The sequence below is a fragment of the Struthio camelus genome, chromosome 2, assembly GCF_040807025.1.
Source record: "Struthio camelus isolate bStrCam1 chromosome 2, bStrCam1.hap1, whole genome shotgun sequence".
Classification (NCBI taxonomy): Eukaryota; Metazoa; Chordata; class Aves; order Struthioniformes; family Struthionidae; genus Struthio; species Struthio camelus.
The window spans coordinates 163,064,127-163,081,013 of record NC_090943.1 but is presented as its reverse complement, the minus strand read 5'-3'; the positions used below and the strand labels follow the sequence as shown (position 1 = coordinate 163,081,013).

At 42.8% G+C, this 16,887-nt stretch overlaps 1 protein-coding gene across 5 annotated transcripts in view; it reads left to right on the top strand.

Moving 5' to 3' along the window:
• ASAP1 (ArfGAP with SH3 domain, ankyrin repeat and PH domain 1) overlaps positions 1–16,887 on the top strand; it is a 186,311-nt gene that overhangs the window by 23,589 nt on the left and 145,835 nt on the right. For 2 of the 5 annotated variants that reach the window (XM_068933313.1, XM_068933306.1), the window contains exon 1: positions 4,827–5,656. The exons of 1 other annotated variant lie outside the window; for it this stretch is intronic. The gene's annotated coding sequence lies outside the window, so the exon portion shown is untranslated. Of the gene's footprint in view, positions 1–4,762; positions 5,657–16,887 lie in introns of those variants that run through there. 2 more of the 5 variants (XM_068933308.1, XM_068933307.1) reach the window with 2 other exon arrangements.

Below are 16,887 nucleotides of genomic sequence, written 5' to 3'. Positions count from 1 at the left end.
GGAGTTTGCAATTATGTTTTCGTTTTTTCTGTGGCGTTTCCTTTTCCACATCCCACTGAAGCTCCCTAGACTAATAGTTGTTGTGTATAGTCTATACGGTATACAAATACACAGTGCTTACAGCGTATAAAGCGTTTAGCCTTTATAGTACTATAGACTCTCACACCTCTGTGACAAGTCTCCAGACACCTATTTACCTAAAACCTTCAGCTCCTGGTGATACAGGAATTATAGCAATTTTAGCATTCATATTTTTTTATGTATATCTAATCTTTACTTGTAAAAAATGCTTAGAATTGTAGCTCATATGAATTCCAAAGGCTCGGGTCACGGACACTTTATACCTCCTCTAAAAGAAATCTCATGATTGCTAAACCAATCTGGTGATCAGTGTGAGGTCTGTCTGGAGCTCACGTGCTGTGTTTGTCATTTAAATCTTCTGAAAACAACCAAAGACAACAGAGTGAGGAGACATTTTTTCCACCAGCTTTTAGAAAGGAAATTGAGGAACAGTTTGGTGGTCAAGGGACAACTCACGTCTGGTGTGACACTCAGAGGATGTCTAACGTGTCCTGGTAACCTGGCCCTTGCAGCAGAGCCCACAGCCTGGAGATCTACCCTGAGCAATGCAGACTGACACTCAGCAATTCAAATATCAGCATTTCATTACTATTAGTGTCAGTGGTGTATAATTTAACCTCTAGTTATCTCTCAGCATGACCTGGAGTTTCCAGGTTTCTCTGGCAAATGTTGGAGCCAGCAGTTAGACTCATGATAAAAAAAAAAAAAAGAAAGAAAGAAAAAATTCCTCTTTTTGGCGAAGCAAGGCTGAAGAAAGAGGAAAGGCATAAAATAAAATTTTTCAAAATTTAGTTTTTTTTGATAAAAATTAAAAAACTAAAATTAAAAAAACAGTTGAAAATGAAATGTTCATGCTATGTTGTGACCAACTCTATTTGATGACATTTAATGAAAGCCCTTGCCCAGCCTCCCATCGCATTGGTAAGGCTTGCAGTCACCACCAAGAGTCAAGTGAATTTGTCAGACAGTTTCCAATTCCTGGACTTTTTCGTAACGTCAAGAGGTGTTATTTGCTTAATAAGTTTACGAACATGTTGTTAAACCTGTTAAAACACAGCTTCTGTTGTATTTCACTGAATGAACAGTGGGGAAAGTGGCAGCATTTGTTGCTTAATGCAAGGGCACGTGGTTTGCTGCTGTACGAAGGGGGCTCGGTGCTTTTGCGAATGCAAACTTGCCAGCAGGGATGCTGATCTCACAAGTAAGCCTCCATGACTGCTCATTTTGGAAGGAGTGGACTGTAATAAAATTGGCAGGGATCTCCAAGCAAACACGGCGAAACTGAACGTCAGTGCACAAAGAGATGTGTTTTGCAGCGCAGCAAGAGTCTTTAAACCAGCTGATTCCTGAAGTTTTGTGAGAAAAACAGTGTTTATAGCTTCGGTTAAGTTGTGTCAGTGTTTACGAAATCTTTTTAGTTAGTGCTTTCTAGTCTTTTTCTCTAATGTTTGCTGAGCTTAAGCATATGCTGTTGCAAATCCAGATAGAGTCGCAGTGTGAACGTGGAACTTTGTTTAAGCGCGTAGCAGTATTTCTCTGGCATCCGATTCCTAGCAGCTACCGAGAGATCTGGGACTGCTGAGTGCACAGGGCTGGCCGCGTGCAATAGGCAAAGTAAATTAGTTTAATGAGAATGTATCAGTCCTTTTTTCAAGGGTGTAAAGCCCCCGAGTGACTGCAGGATGAAGAATAACAAAATCAGGACCCTCCTTTTTTTTTTTCAAATGTTTTAATTATTTTGTTGAAGTCTTCCCTAAATCCAATGAAGTACGGTGCGAAAATGAAAGAGCTGATCTTTGTTCCAAGTCGATATTGAAAATAAAATTTCCTAACTCTGGTGATAAGATTTGTCACTGAAATACGAAAAATAACAGAGCTTCGGGCCTTGCAGGTTAATGATAATTTTTTCACAAGCATTTTGTTCACAATCTCAATTATAATTCATTGTGTTTTATCTTTCACGTGCATCGCTCAAGTCTTTTAATCTTTAATGAACTGGTTTCGTCTTAATTCAGTAGCTTTAGAGCTCTTTGTTCAAAAAGCGAGAATTTGTTACCAGCTCTAGGACTACCAGAACTTACATCCTAGGGATATAGAGCAAGCGAGTAGAAAGCTCAGCTGGTGTGGGTACCTCAAGGGTGGATGTGGGTTTTCTTCCAATTTAAAAGCAAGCACCTTTACCTCTCTATTGAGTCGGGCCGTTGGCTTCTCTCGTCGGTGAGCGTGGATACTTTGCAGCTGCTGTGCCCTCTCAGCAATCTTCATCCACTTTTTAGCGTCGGTAAATCTGTCGGCCTCAGTTTCAAGTTTTCTCTCTACCCTGTTTCTGCTAGATATTCTGTACGGTTTATATTTGTGAGCTTCATTATTCTATCTACCATGCTGTCCTTGTTCTCCTTTTCAGTAGGCCTGATCACAGTATTTTTCCGTGGAGTTTTCTGAAAGAAATTCCTCACCAAATGAAACTTTTCATAATAAGCATGATCTTTGTCAACCTTTTCTTAAACTAGAAAAACAGAAACATTTAATACTTCTAATGGCTTGATATGGAAATTCTTGAGGCTTTTTGATAAACTAACAGTTTTCCACTGAAAATACCAACAAATCTATTTTCCCCCTTCAAATTTTTCAAGGAAAAAGAAAACCAGTTTTGCAGCCAGCATTTGCTCTTCTGCTTAGAGCTGACTGAAGCTAGCTGGAGAATGCTGGCCTTCTTAATTATTGCTTTGTCCCCTCTCACCTTGACCTAACTGTGCCCTAGCAGGGAATGTTTGCCTACCTCTAACTGATTTACAGCAGATGTTAGTGGTAATAAATTATATCCCACTTCCCCCAGCTCCTTTCTTCTAGGGCTACTTGAATGTTTTCAAATGAAAAGTCTCTGGATTTGAAAAGTTAACGTGTCAGAATTCAATTTTGGGGGGGTTATGAATGTTTTCTCTTTTTTTCCAGTCAAACTGAAACATAAAAGCTGAGCTTTATCCTCTTTCTGTTTTTGTTTTTTGGGTTTTTTTTCTTTTCCTTGTGCTGTTAGAAAGTGTGGGACTAAGGGGAAAAACAAGAACAGGGAAGACGAAAAAAAAAAGTGAAGACAGAATTTTTACGGAAAAAAGTGAATAAGCGAAATACCTCACTGGCAAAATCCATGGAACAAAAAAAAGCAAAGAACCCATGACCCTGAGATGTTTTAATTTTTTCCATTTTTTCACCGATTCCATTCCTAACATCATCAAGTAACCATATGGTGCTTGTTTCACATAGCGTGTTCTAGGCACTGGGGATGACTTCACGCCCCACAAGCAAAGCCTTTGTTCTTACAGCTATTTCCATTGAGGCTGCATTTGGCACCCCATCCGCCATCGTGGGGCTGACCTCCTCCACCAGTGGCCTCGAGCACCCTACAGGGTAGCAGGAGAAGGGCAAGGAACCTGAGGACTCAACTTTCAAGATGTTTCCTGACTCACAACTGGGCTGGAGACCAGAAGAGGTTCCCCGAGCTGGGGATGACCCAAAAGCCCCGTTCCCCACCCCAGCTCTGCAGCCAGGCTCCCGCAGCTCCACTTGGCCAGAATGGCCTCCCTCAGTAGTCATGGCTCCATTTCCAAGCCCAGCCACTTCCAGCGAATGCTGTAACTGATGCTTTTTTGCCAGAGCTTCTCTCCTGGAAATACCAAGCAGAAACTGTAACCAGCAGAAGTTGCTGAAAGAAACTTTTTACTAGAGTGCTCATATTTTGTTCGTGGTGGGTACCCTACAAAAATGATGTAGGTTAATATTGCATCTGGGACTAACGTTAAGGCTATTTGAGAGGTGTCAATGGCCCGTGCTTTGAGCAAGGGGACCAGTCGGTAGAGGTTACCCGTGTGTCTAGTCACCTCTACCAGCAGTATACTAGCAAAGGCCAGGTAAAATTCAAGGCACTAGTTTCTATATTTACCAATACAGATAAGTCCTAGGAGAATCAGAAAAATCTAAAGACTTGGGTTTTTTGTCTTTCTAACATGCTGTAGGCAGGACTGTCCTGAAATGATGGAGCTGAGTTTTAAGAGAAAAGTAGCAGTTTTGAAAGAGGGCCATTGCCTTAGGAATTAGTAACTTCTGGAGAGCAATGAAGCCTGTGATTGCCCTCCTACAGAAAACACAGCAAAGCCCCCATCCTGCAAACACACATGTGCTTAGTTTTGCATGTGTTAATAGTCCTACAGATTTCAGTGGGACAACTCTCTCATAAATTTGACTTTACAAATTGCATCTGCAGGAACGAGAGGTCAGTTCTAACAACTGTTTTGATAGGAAGTGTTATTGCTTTTTGTTATAGCCATAGTTAACTAAGAGTTTTATATTTATGTGTTAGCCAAGAGCGATTACGTAAATAAAGATTTTAATTCAAAAGCCTCCAAAAAAAAAAAAAAACCAAAACCCTATAATCTTGTTAATGTTGGAGAGGTGACCACAAGACACAAAGAGCAAAGTCTATACTCAGGAATCAACTAATGATTGAAGAGCTTGATCCTAAATTCCTTGACAAAAAGGCGTAAAGGTAGTTTTCAAAATCTCCTGTTCCTTTAAGGACTCTTTCTCCCTCCAATTTCTAAGGTGCCCTTCCCTCCCCCTGCTGCAGCCAGCAGGGGAGTAAATCATCCCTGGGACCCTGCAAGTATCGCATAGCCAGATAAATCTTGAGTTACAGCAAAATACAAGGGAAAAAAGCAGAGACAGGCAGAAAACTGACCCCAGGCTTCCAGGTAAACCCAGTTAGCAGGACACAGGCGGTGGGACAGGTTTGTCCTGCTGTTGCAAAACTCAGGGTGCGACACCATTTACTTCTCAGAGGAGGAAAGCCTAGCTAAAAATCATACCTTTTTTGACTAAACCGGCACCATGGAGAAACAAAGAGCGGGAGAGGGACACCTCCTCCGCAGGGTGCCCGAGTAAGAAGGGAAGGTGAGCGTGGGGTGGAAGCCGGGCTCACGGCGGCGCGCAGCAAGGACCGCTGGGGCGCTGGGAGCCCACCGCCAGCTCGCGTTTCCAGGCATGGCATATCTGATTTCAGCCGCAGCCGCGGGCAGCACAAGGGTTAACGGGAGACGCAGCACGTTAACTGTATCTGTGGAGATTATGGCATGTTTATCCAGTGTTCAGATTTCCTGTCTGAGTGTTTGGATTTCCTGAAATCCCTGCTATCAGCCCAAGTGCTGTCCACCAAGCAGACCTTTTTCTTTTTCTTTTTCTTTTTTTTTTAAGCCTTTTTTTTTTTTCACTTTGCTCACATGGTAGCCTTTCCTTCCTGCTCTCTTTCCAGTTGTAGTGCCTGTGTCTCCTCACCGGTCAGGACGTTTATGGATGCAAATCAAAACTCTTAGACTCCCGAACTCTGGGGATCACCGTACGTTGGATTTCCTTTTTTTTTTTTTATTTTATTCTACTCAATTTTGTCTTTTCGTGGACCTAAAACCTGAAGACACATGGTCTTTTTCAGCTGCCCATGGGAGAATACATTTTAGTCTGAGATGGAATAATGGCCTTAGGTTTGAGGAACAAATCTGGAATGGGAATTCAGACTGCACAAGTCCTGGTGAGTTACAGTACATTGAGCTTAAGTGTGGTTAGTAATGTATACCTCTAAAACAGTAGAAAGGGCTGCGTCCATTGAATGCAGCTACTTAGCAAATCGCAAAAAAAGATGATGAAGCTGAAGTTTGAACTTCAAAGAAAAAGTTGCAAAGTCCATTTTTAATTCCTAAAAATACATGCTGCTTTACAGTCTGGCTAGCATACAGGTAAACTTTACTGTAGCAAAATGTTTAAGGCCAGATTCTGCAAGTCCTTACTCATGTAAGTAACTTTTACTCCCGTAAGCAACCTCACTGACTTTAAAAATTGCCCATATAAAAAAAAAAAAAGACTTGCAGAATTGGGCCCCCATTTAGTAAACTGCACTGTCTGAATTGCAGCAAAAATGAATTTAAAAACAAAAGAATTTTCTTTCTGCCTCTCATTATATGCTTCCTCGGCTTTTTACGTTTCATTGTGAATCTTGTTTTAAATTTTGAAAAGAATCCGTGTGCCAACTATTTCGCCTATTGTCTCCTAAATAAGTTTGCAGTAGGAGTGAGAGCGCGTTTCATGCAGCAATGTTCCGAGAGGCCAGAAAGGGGCTTTCTGCTGTTGGAGGGAAAATGCTGAGTGGTATGCTGCACTGAATGAACTGGAAAGCTGGATGCAAACGGGAGGCTTAGCTCAGGTTTTTACCTCACTTTGGGATGCGAGAGTCCATGATGGCATTGTTAGCCCTAGGTGGTTTTAGTTAGATCACGAATGCAATGAGTTGGCTGCCCTCAAAATCTGTGACTCAGGATTTGAAAATGAAATCTTCTTTTCAGATCTCTTTAAAGTGGATTTCCTTGCTGAAACCAATGGAAATGTTGCCTGCGTGAGATGTGGAAGGGCAGGAACAAAGAATCATCATTTTTACAACTTCTATTCTGTCCTTTAGCTAACGGCTCTGGTTACACTGAACATTCCCGAGTTGTTCTCTGGCATTCTTCCAAGAGATTTGGTTCCCTAATGTTAGGGAAAAGATTGCTTCAGAAGTTGGTTAGATATTAAGAAACATCTACAGTTAATACAACTTTTTATAGTAATTTTACCTCAGCCCTGATTTTCATTAAAATATTGAAAACGTCATGAATTCTAATATATAATACTGCAAGTCAGTCAAGAGACTTAAACATTTAAATTGTTGTTTTTCTAGTAGGCACGAACACTTTACTTTTTTGTACCAGTAAAGGGAAAGAATCATTTTCTAAATTCTGTACGGAGCTTCAAAATTTGAGATTTTAAACTGTTGATTGGCTGGCGTGCCAGCTTTCTGCATAACCTCCTGAATTTGATCCTGCTGCTCTTCCTCAAGGTTTATGGGAGACCAGCCAGATCAAACTTGTGTCTCTTTTGCCTTCAAGCCTTTAGGAATTAATTATTAAATAATTAATTATTAACACAGGGTAGCACTGTAAACCAATGGTATTTTATGCACTGAGATTTGAGTTCTTACTGTGTATGTGGGCGTATAATCTCAGCATAGGGGATTGGACCCCTGGAAAGATCGGGAGAACAAGGAATTCCTCACCCGAATTAGTGTGGACCTCTGGTACCCTGCCATGTGGTTACGTTAACCCACAGCTTGGTGGTCTGTGTCCATGGCTGCAACTAAGCTGGAGCAGCAATGTGCTCATCTCAAAGCTGGTAGAAGAGTCCAAATGTCACTACTGATCGGTGTACTGCAGAAAATGGAGAGCATGGATGAGAACTGACAGGAAATATGAAGACTTTGCTAGGTCTACCCGAGTCTTCTAGGTTCAAAAATGTGGTAGGCCGTCTCATGAGCAGAAGGCTTGGAACTGGGTCGGTTGGGTTTTTTTCCCCCTTTTTTGCAGGACTTGCTGGTTTCAGTTAGGCTGGAAATGCTGTGGGAATAGATTTCTGGTGGTATTTTGGTATTTCCTCTTCTGCTCACACCCAGAACCAGGAAGTGCAGAAGCACAACCTTCAGCGCATTGTGTGCATGTTTCTTTTTTTAAACATGAACACTTTTCCCTTCCCCCTGCTCTCACAAAAGTTTAAGGCTTTGTTTGATTTAGACTTCAGGAATTTTTTTGTTCCTCTTTATATAACTGTTCCGAGCACCATACAGTTCCTTAATAAATTATTATCACATTAGTCTGGAATCATCGAAGTACAGTATTCCCAACTCTGCTACCCGTGGCCATGCGTTAATGTGACAATAATGCCAGCAGCTGTTTCTGCTGACATTTACTCCCGCTCCTTCGGCAGCGCAAGGACTGACTGGACACTAAGAACAACCTATTTGGTTGTATATGGAGAAACACCTCAAAAGGCCAGATTTTTTGGTCTGTTCGGAGTAAACAGTTGCACCATTAAACTCTCTAAGATTAGATACTTCATGCTTTAATGTTCTTTCCCTCCTTTTTTTCCCCTTCTGTTCTCTGGCATCAGAGAGGAGGTCCAACTCATGTGTCCTCACTCCATGTGTCCATCTCATTCACTGTCACAACTGCCAGTCCTCCCGCCTTCCTTGCTGTTGTCGGCAAGTATGGATAAACAGTTTTGACAGGCGTAGAGTCCCGGAGAGCTAACTTAATACACACAGTGATGTTTCTCCACTCAGAGTACAAATGGACCTGCGTAACTAGACTGCTTTCACCAAAAATGTTCCCCACTTAAAAGCTTTTAACCCCTCCTTTTTGTGCTGCTTTCTGGAAAAAGGCAAGAATACAGTTTTGTTTCTTACCTGAGCAAGCAGATCTCCTAGAGCCATTCCCTCAAGCCTCTTCTAGTCACAGTGTAGAAGCTTTGCTTTCATTTATAAAATAGCTAATTAAACTTAAAACGGATTTTAGGTGCATGGAGAAATGAGTTAGGCGCATGGAGAAATAAGTTTCTGTATTTCCTTTTGCGTCCACTCTCATAAGCTCTGCGTGAAAAGATATGCCAAACTGAGTCTGCAAATTGTCCCTGTGTAGGATTGCGTTTGTAAAACAAGTTCTTCAGCGGCTTTACAGCCCTCAAAAATACAAGCAAATACAATCAAAGGGAACATTTTTAATTCACTGTGTATGTCTATAATTCCAGAAGATGCAAGTTGGGGCAATGGAATTATTAAGGATTTTAGAGCTACATGCATGTTTATGTTTTGGGAGATTTTTTTTCTTTTTTGTTGGCTTTAAAGCTCTCTCTTTGGCTTCTGGAAGCTGCCACGCTCCAGAGAGAAGGCACAAAGTGCAGGCGGGAATGACATATGGCTTCATTATTTCAGAAACTGCTTAGTGCGAGCAAGGGAAGTGCGAGTGCTCAGCCTGGACCAGGGATCACCTTTCTCCCATATGGTACCTGTAAGCCAAGCTCCATCCATGCTGAACACGTCTTAGTGTGAAAGTCTCTGAAAACCCAATGCCTGGTTGAGCCTCCCCCGAGAAACAGTGATGCTTTTCTCATATGCTCCTCTTTCTCGGCTAGAGTTAACGAACTCCTTCTGCCTCCGTGAGTCAGCAGAAAAGTATTCGGCTTTTATAAGAGTTAAGGGACATGGGATAGGGCAATGTCAAAGCGCAGAAGTCTTCCCCCTGCTTTGCATTTGCACCACGTGCACGGAGGAGAGGTCATGCTTTCAGTTCCCGTTCGCGAGAATAGCAGGGGAAGATTTGCGTGTTCACACCAGTTGAGGATTTGGCCCCCAGTATACATCAACGCGGCTGTCGAACAAGGCTCCTTTCATCAGTGGTAAATGCGAACAAATGCGAAAATGACAGCAACCAGCGCGTATCGCGGCACAGCGGCTGCCAGCAGTTTTGGAAAGTCAAAAGAAAATTCCATTTTCTTCTCCTCAAAAGCAAAACAAGGAAGGCCTCCCCCCTGGCCTTCCGCCCCCACTGCTACCACCCTGGCTCAAGCAAGTTGAGTCGTAGGTATTTGTGTGGGGGTTTGCTCTTAGCGGTTAACCACATAACAATTTGAAGCATGTGGCTAACTCAAAAGAAACTGCCTTTAAATGTTTGCAGACCGTAATTGTGTTAGCAAGAATGGAGCCCTGGTCGGGGTCTGCTTTCTGCCCCGGAGGGCTGTGCCAGGAAGCTGTGTACATCCCACAACAAGGTCCTGCTAAAAGAAAAAGAAAAAAGAAAACAAGAAAGAAAAAATAAAACCTCGTGTTATCTATCGGAGCTTCTCTTCTGCCTGCCCGCTGCAGCGACGGCCAGATGTTCCCTACCTCTTCATTTGGTGTGTCAGAGCGAGACATCCGACAGGAAACAAAACAAGGAGAAAAGAGGCGGTGATGAGGGGGAGGGTGCTTCTTTATGCCGCTTTCGTAAATAAAGCAGGAGGAAAAATAACAAACAAAGCGGAGAATATATGCTGCAAAGCGTAGCCTGCTGGAGACTGCGGAGGGAAGTGGTGAAAGGCACACACAGCCTGAGGCGTTGAGAGCACGGCTCAAGGAGGCGCGGGGGGACACACGGCAAGGGACAGCCCTGCTGTAGCTGAGGGATGGTTAAAAACTCCCCATTCAAGCTCCTCCACCCCTCCAACCGGAATTTATTGGGCAGAGAGAAAAAGCTAGAGGGAAGATATGCGCAAAAGAGAAGTGAGCAACTCTGTCTTTGGGGTAAACGTCCAAACGCCTGCATGGTGCCAGAACTCCAGTTATCACACAGTCGAGGGGCAAGAGTAACATCCAACATTAAAGAGTTATGTGCTTAAAGAAAGCAGAAAACCTTAAGATTGTAGAATTTCCCCAAGGGAAGAAACCTTTGTGGGCCGTTCCGCGACTGGTTTGCAACTCCTCAAAAGGTAACAGGCGTTTAGTTTCCATCCATTTCCAGCACATCCTCAATTTGCAATCAGGAGAGCCTAGCCTTGGCTATAAACAGACGTGCTTCTAAATGCTACTTGTGCAGACAAACTAGTGCAATTATCTTCTTTACCCAGCTGCAAACCTCATTTGTAATTCAGCAGGTAAAAATACCGTATCTGCACAATCTCCAGAATTGCTCGTGATCTGGGAAAGCAAACGGCCTTTGGAGTGCATCCGAAAGGCTGAAAATTCAAGCAGCTTTGTAGAAAGGGCAAATGAGGCCTTACCAGGTCTTCCCGCTCTGTTATAGAGCCTTAATCACCTCCAGCGACTGCATTTGTGGCCATCTGGCAAGGGGTTGGGGTGGATTTGCAGCGAAAGCTACCCCCACCGCCAGCAGAATGAAAACGTGCTAGCATACCTGCATCAGCTCTGTTGAGCTAGCAGAGCAGTAAGCACATATCAGGCAGCGTGGGATTTGGCTTACAACTAGCAGCCAAGCTATGTACCCAGGATCACTGGAGAACCTGTGGACCACATGCATTTCTCCTTTTCTCTTCTCCATATCTTCTCTCCAATCACTTTGGGTTACTGGCTGAGGCACAGCAGCGGGATTGCCACGGTTTGGCCACCTTCTGATACTGAATTACGATGTGACCGTAGGCAAGTTCAACGCACGTCGCTACCCAGATCAAGAGCAGAAGAAGTTTGGCTGGCCTCCTGCCTTTCTTCTTCTTCATCCCTGGAGTAGGCAGAAAGGAGTGTATAGGTGGGAAATATCTTGCACACCTTTCACGGGCTCTTCAAAGCCACTGGGGCAATGAAGGGGAAGATTTCTCTTGCCAAGGCTGGCACAGCTGCATGTCCTTTTTCTAGGAGTTGACCAAATGAGTAGAAAGCAATTTTGTCTGGCCCGAACTGATAGCCAGAGGGACAGCAGAACATGCCGAGCGCTAGGGCAAGCCTTACAGTATCCAGATTCAGCACAACACTGAGCCCTTAGAGTAGTATCAGGGTCCTATATAAGAATATAAAATCATCTAGCCCAGTACTTCATGATCCTGTCTCTGATAGTGGCTAACAACATAGGGCTGGAGAGGAATATAACAAGGTTACATGTAGTGATATTTCCATAGATTATGCCCCCACTTTCCTAGGATCTCGCCTTGAGGACTTGCTGAGTCAGAGCTCCTACTTCGGATATACTTGTCCTGGATAGATATTTGCAATGTGGATTTTTTTTTTCCTCCTTAAACTAATTGAGATTGTTAGCATCAATGAAAAAAGCTTATAGGGACTCAACATGCAATTAGACAAACTTACAGAACAAATTTTGTCTTGAACTTACAGCTATTAAATCATTATCGAAAGTCATGCTCCAACCCTAATTTTACACCTGATTTATAGCAATGCCACAGACTGGATTCTGTGGAAACAGTCCAGATTTATTTGTGGGTATACAAGACCTATGCCAGCATCGCAGAACTCATAAGTTTATTCTACCTAATTTAGAATGTTACTATATTGCTACTTTCCTTCCATCTTCAAATTCAAGTAGTTTAGTAGTCACCTAAATAAATATCCAGAATGATGTAATCATCATTAGATAAATCTCTCAGAAAATATGGAAGAATGCATTCTCTGTCCACAGAAGATATTGGCTCCATCCAGGTCTTTATTACATTTCAACTAATAATTGTTTCAGCACATGTCCTTTTCTCCTTGTTCACAATTAGGAGCTGAGTACTCAGCAGAGCTTATCAGGATCAGAAATTGCTACAATTCAGTAGCTATCTACATTCATAGACAAAGAGGATCTATACCTAGGTAAAATAATTTTTCAAGATATTTTAGCAAACTAAGGGGTGCCCTAGTTCTATGTTAAATGTAGAGCTTTTAAATTATTATCAACTGCAAAAGTATGATTCTGATCTTATACTTGTCCTAGGTTAATGTCACAATCTGACTCCAGATTTAATCAATGGTAAACTAGGTCTCAGCTGCAATCCCAGATCTCATGTGTCATTTAAACTTTATCTCTCTTTTTTCTATGTTTACGAAGTCGTGGTTGAGAAGGAACTACCATGCTCATGTGTTGACCAGGATGGGGTTAAAATCTACTTCTGACATAAGAGGTGATCTACAGCTGGTTTTTGTTCTCACCACCTAGACAGACAAATGTGATTGGGCTCAGTTGAAACCAATTTCCTTACTCTTGAGAACATTAGACTTAAAGGGCCTCCGCAACAGCAGGAACAAGGATGAAAAGGTGATTATGAGTCATTTTTGTGCTCCTGTATACTAGAGCCATACAGCAGCCTACCTGGCACCTGGTCTAAATCAGAGAAATCACTGAACTACTGTGATGTTTTTCTTCCTAGAGTTCCTAGGAAGCTCAAAATAGTAATTTTGCAGTTCCTCCCTATAATGTACTATACACATATATGTACACGGTACATCACAAACTCATATGCTTCATTGCTTCTGACGCCTTTGAGAGCGGAGAACAACGTGGCTGTAAGGTTCTTACTTCAGCCAGAAACATCTTTACCCCAAGGATAATTTCTAAGATTAATTCTGCCCATTTTAAGACTGTTATATTTTACCTAAGGAGCTCCTTCTCCGGAAGAGAAGGAGGAGCTAGGTTCTGCAAAAGGCCCACATGCTCTGGGCCCATATCCTCTGGGAATCATACCAGGGATTTCCTAAGCAAAACCCTTCAATCTCTGCACTTTTAGCAAGAGAATAAGACCTGTAAATAAACTCCTGCAACACATTTGCATCATTAGGCAGATCAGGCACAAAATCTGACATGACCTCAACCAGTGAGACCGGGTTTAGCCTGATCCTAAGGAAAACAAGCAGTCTTAGACAACACTTTTTCATCTTGCTGAATGCTGAAGGACACCATTTCGTTCACCTTCCATGAAGGGAAGGGAAGGGAGTGTTACTTACGTTGTGTTTTATGCTCTGGAGAAAAAAGGAGAGCTTAAATCACGGAAATTTGCATCACTTAAATTGAATTTAAATAATGTGTTACTGAGAGCTCTGCCTCATTTTTAGTTTGGGGTCGTTGAACAAGGCTGAGGGGATTGCGCTATGCGTGCACATGCCCCTTGTGACTTTGAGCCCATCTTAGCCAAACCCGAGGGAGGAACAGAGGTCTTGAAGTGCTCCTATGCATTTGGTGAAAACAGGCGGATGGACAGAAGTAAGAGACAGTTTGTACCCTCTGCCTACCTCCTCCCCAAGGGAAAGGCCGTGGTTCCTGTGGGAAAAAATAAAATTTCCGTGGGACAGAGGCACTATGCTCACCACACCTGTGGGAAAAGCTGCAACAGGCATTTGCCCTTTGTTATATGAGAGAGAGAAAGTCAGCAGGAGGCACAAGTCCAAAGGCAGTCGAGCACCCTTGGTTCTGCTGGTGGTGGAAAGACTTGCTTTGGGAGCCGTAGGGTGCGCTTGCAGGAGCTCAGCGCTCTTTAATGGTCTCTTGGTGTTCATGCAAACCTGTGCACGTCAGTTACTGCATGGCTATCAGAGCAACAACCGATTTGGTGAAAGATGCCTATTGCTTTTTACCCTAGTACTTCCAACGTCTCTGCTCTGAAGACATACCTGCTTGCGGTATCATAGTGCCATTAAACCACTGTGTCTAATGGGGGAAGAGTTCCCTGGGAACAGAAATATTCCAACATCGGTATTGTTTACATACTAGTGCTGGCTAATTTGCGGTAGCAGCGTTTTGCTTAGGCCAGCAGTGCCGAGAGAGGACTCTGTTGGCTAAAGCTGGCCATTGTAGGCAAAAGCTTAAATCGATAATTTTCTACAGATGATTACCTGAAATTCAGAGCCTCTGCTTACTCGAAGGTCCTGGATAAGTTATTTCAATATCCTTTTGAAAGTGAGGCCAATTAATTGAGTCCATCCATTAGGGCTTCACCAGGCAAGGGTTCAGCACCGCCTCGTGAGTCTCCCAGTGCAGGACAACGTATTTCAGTCCCAAGTTGCAGAATTTCTGCGGTTATAATTCTAGGCCCCTTTTACAGGGAAATCACCAGCTGGGCCAGACTACTGAAGACAAGTCAATGCATGTATTGGAAGAAGACAGCGGGCTCCCTCTGAAGTATGAAGTTAGGTAGGAAGGAAGTTCAGATCCCCAGAAAGGACAGCTTAGTGCTTTCAGTGGTTAGCACCACCGGTCACTTGCAACATACTTGCATTGATTTAGCAGGTTTAGCAGGAGATGAACGCTGGTCACAAATACCAGAACTGAACTGTCTCATCCAGCTCCTACTCTAGATGCAAACTGTAATGAGCTTTGGTCTAATTCCTACAAATACCACATAAGGAAGGAAGAAGGGCCTCAGTGAGCAGCACCATCTGCATGAACACTGGCAAGCAGTGTTTTCCCTGAAAAGGCAACACCCTCTGATTTCGACAGCATTTATCATGAGAAAATATGTTTCTGTTTTGTCCTTTGTTATGCATATCAAAAACAAATAAGATATTTGTTGAGTTTGCTTCCCAGAAAGGAAATAGGTTCATTCTGGAATGCACTAAGCAGATCAGGTTAAGTACTGAAGGATAGATATGTGGGATTTCAACATTTTTAAGACCTCTCAGGATATTTGTGCAATACTAATTGTGCCAGTTGTTGTACTTCTTTTTTTTTGCAGCGAACAGTACATTTGATGTAAAGAAACTTGGCCTCATTTATGCCATTAATGTAGTCTCTCTTAGAAGCAGAAGCTATTTACAAGATCATAATTTGCCTCACAGACAGTATTTTTAATTGGGGAAGAGATCTCTCAGAGGAGTAATAGTCTTACTTCTGTTCACATCTGTGCAGCATTTCCTTGATTAGGAGATCGAGGATCTAAGCAACTGGTTCTTTAAGTAATAATGAACACAGAGCTGTGCAGTAAATCATAATGTACAACAAAATATAAAACAAAATTTGTCTGGAGATTAATGGCTGGAATGGGACTTACTCAATTAGATTTGATCAGAGGTTCCCTGGAAAAATCTCAGTTAGATTCACAATGTCTATCATTTTGTTTTTGTTTTTCACATAGGAAGATTCAGCTTGATTGTCTTATAACTACTAATAATTTTTAGACCTTGCAAAAGTGGTGTTAGGGGCCTACAGGAAAGCAAATGGCCACTAAATATTACTGGATACAAGAACTCAGTTTGATCTGAATACAAGAACTCAGTTTTGAGGGTGACAGAGCACTGGCACAGGTTGCCCAGAGAGGTTGTGGAGTCTCCTTTGCTGGAGACATTCAAAACCCTCCTGGACGCGATCTCGGGAAATATGCTCTAGAGGACCCTGCTTGAGCAGGGAGGTTGGACTAGATGATCTCCAGAGGTCCCTTCCAACCTCAACCATTCTGTGATTCTGTGATTTTCAAAAGAACTTGACCTCTGTATCGCTACTGACACTATTTGTAGTTACGTGCGGTAGACAAAAATACCTTTTTATAGGGAACGTAAGCTACTATCCTTCAGAGGAATATCCAACCAGTTCCTCATAGGGACAGGAAGACGATTCTCATCCAGGCTCATTATTGCATATCTTGTCAAAGAGGTTTCTACATATTTTTCTGAAGCATTTTATATTAATGATAGCTAGCCCTGGTAGGCCTAGAAATGCAAGAGTATCTGATGACCAGAGCGTAAAATATCTAGAGCTGCTAGACACTTAATCTAATATTTGCATCTCTTTCATATTCATAAACCTCTGTATATCTCTTAGTCCCTCCAGTAGCTAAGCCCCACCTAGCAAACCCCCCTAGTATCTGCACTTCTGATGCTGAGACTACACACATTTACCTAGGTGCTAACACAGTCAAACAGCTTGCTGCCTTCCTTCTCCCTGAACTTTGGTGGCACACACGAATTAGGCATTCCTTGCCCAGAGACAGAGGCTGATCTGGCGCGTGTGCACTAAGCAGCCTAAGCTCCTTTCCGAAAAAAGCCCAGACTGCACCGTGCCCCTGGGGTGGGAGCACCCACCTGCCCAGTGAAGGTCCCTGGCTGAAGATCCTGGTCCAGCTGAGGCAGACAGGAACTGAGCCCACGTGGAGCTTCCACAAGACACCCAATTCCATCAACAGTTCAAGCATTAGAGGGAGTATTGCATATTTACAAGATATTAAGAGCTGACTTAAGGGTTCCTAATTTCAGGAACAGGTTCATGATTAAAAGCCTGCCACAGAGATAGGTGCCTTTGAATTTTTGAAGATTGGGAATAAAGTCCAGTCTGCGTCTTTTGAGCTTTTGGCTAGGTGGTTGGACTCCTTCTTACTGTGCTTTCTTCTGTGACTCTGCTTTTAAGTGTGTAACCTTTAGATGTGGGCTACAGAGAAAAGTAGGCAGGCAGTAGCCTGATTCAGGCTTTTGAATTCCCCCAGGTAGTGAGGCACCTA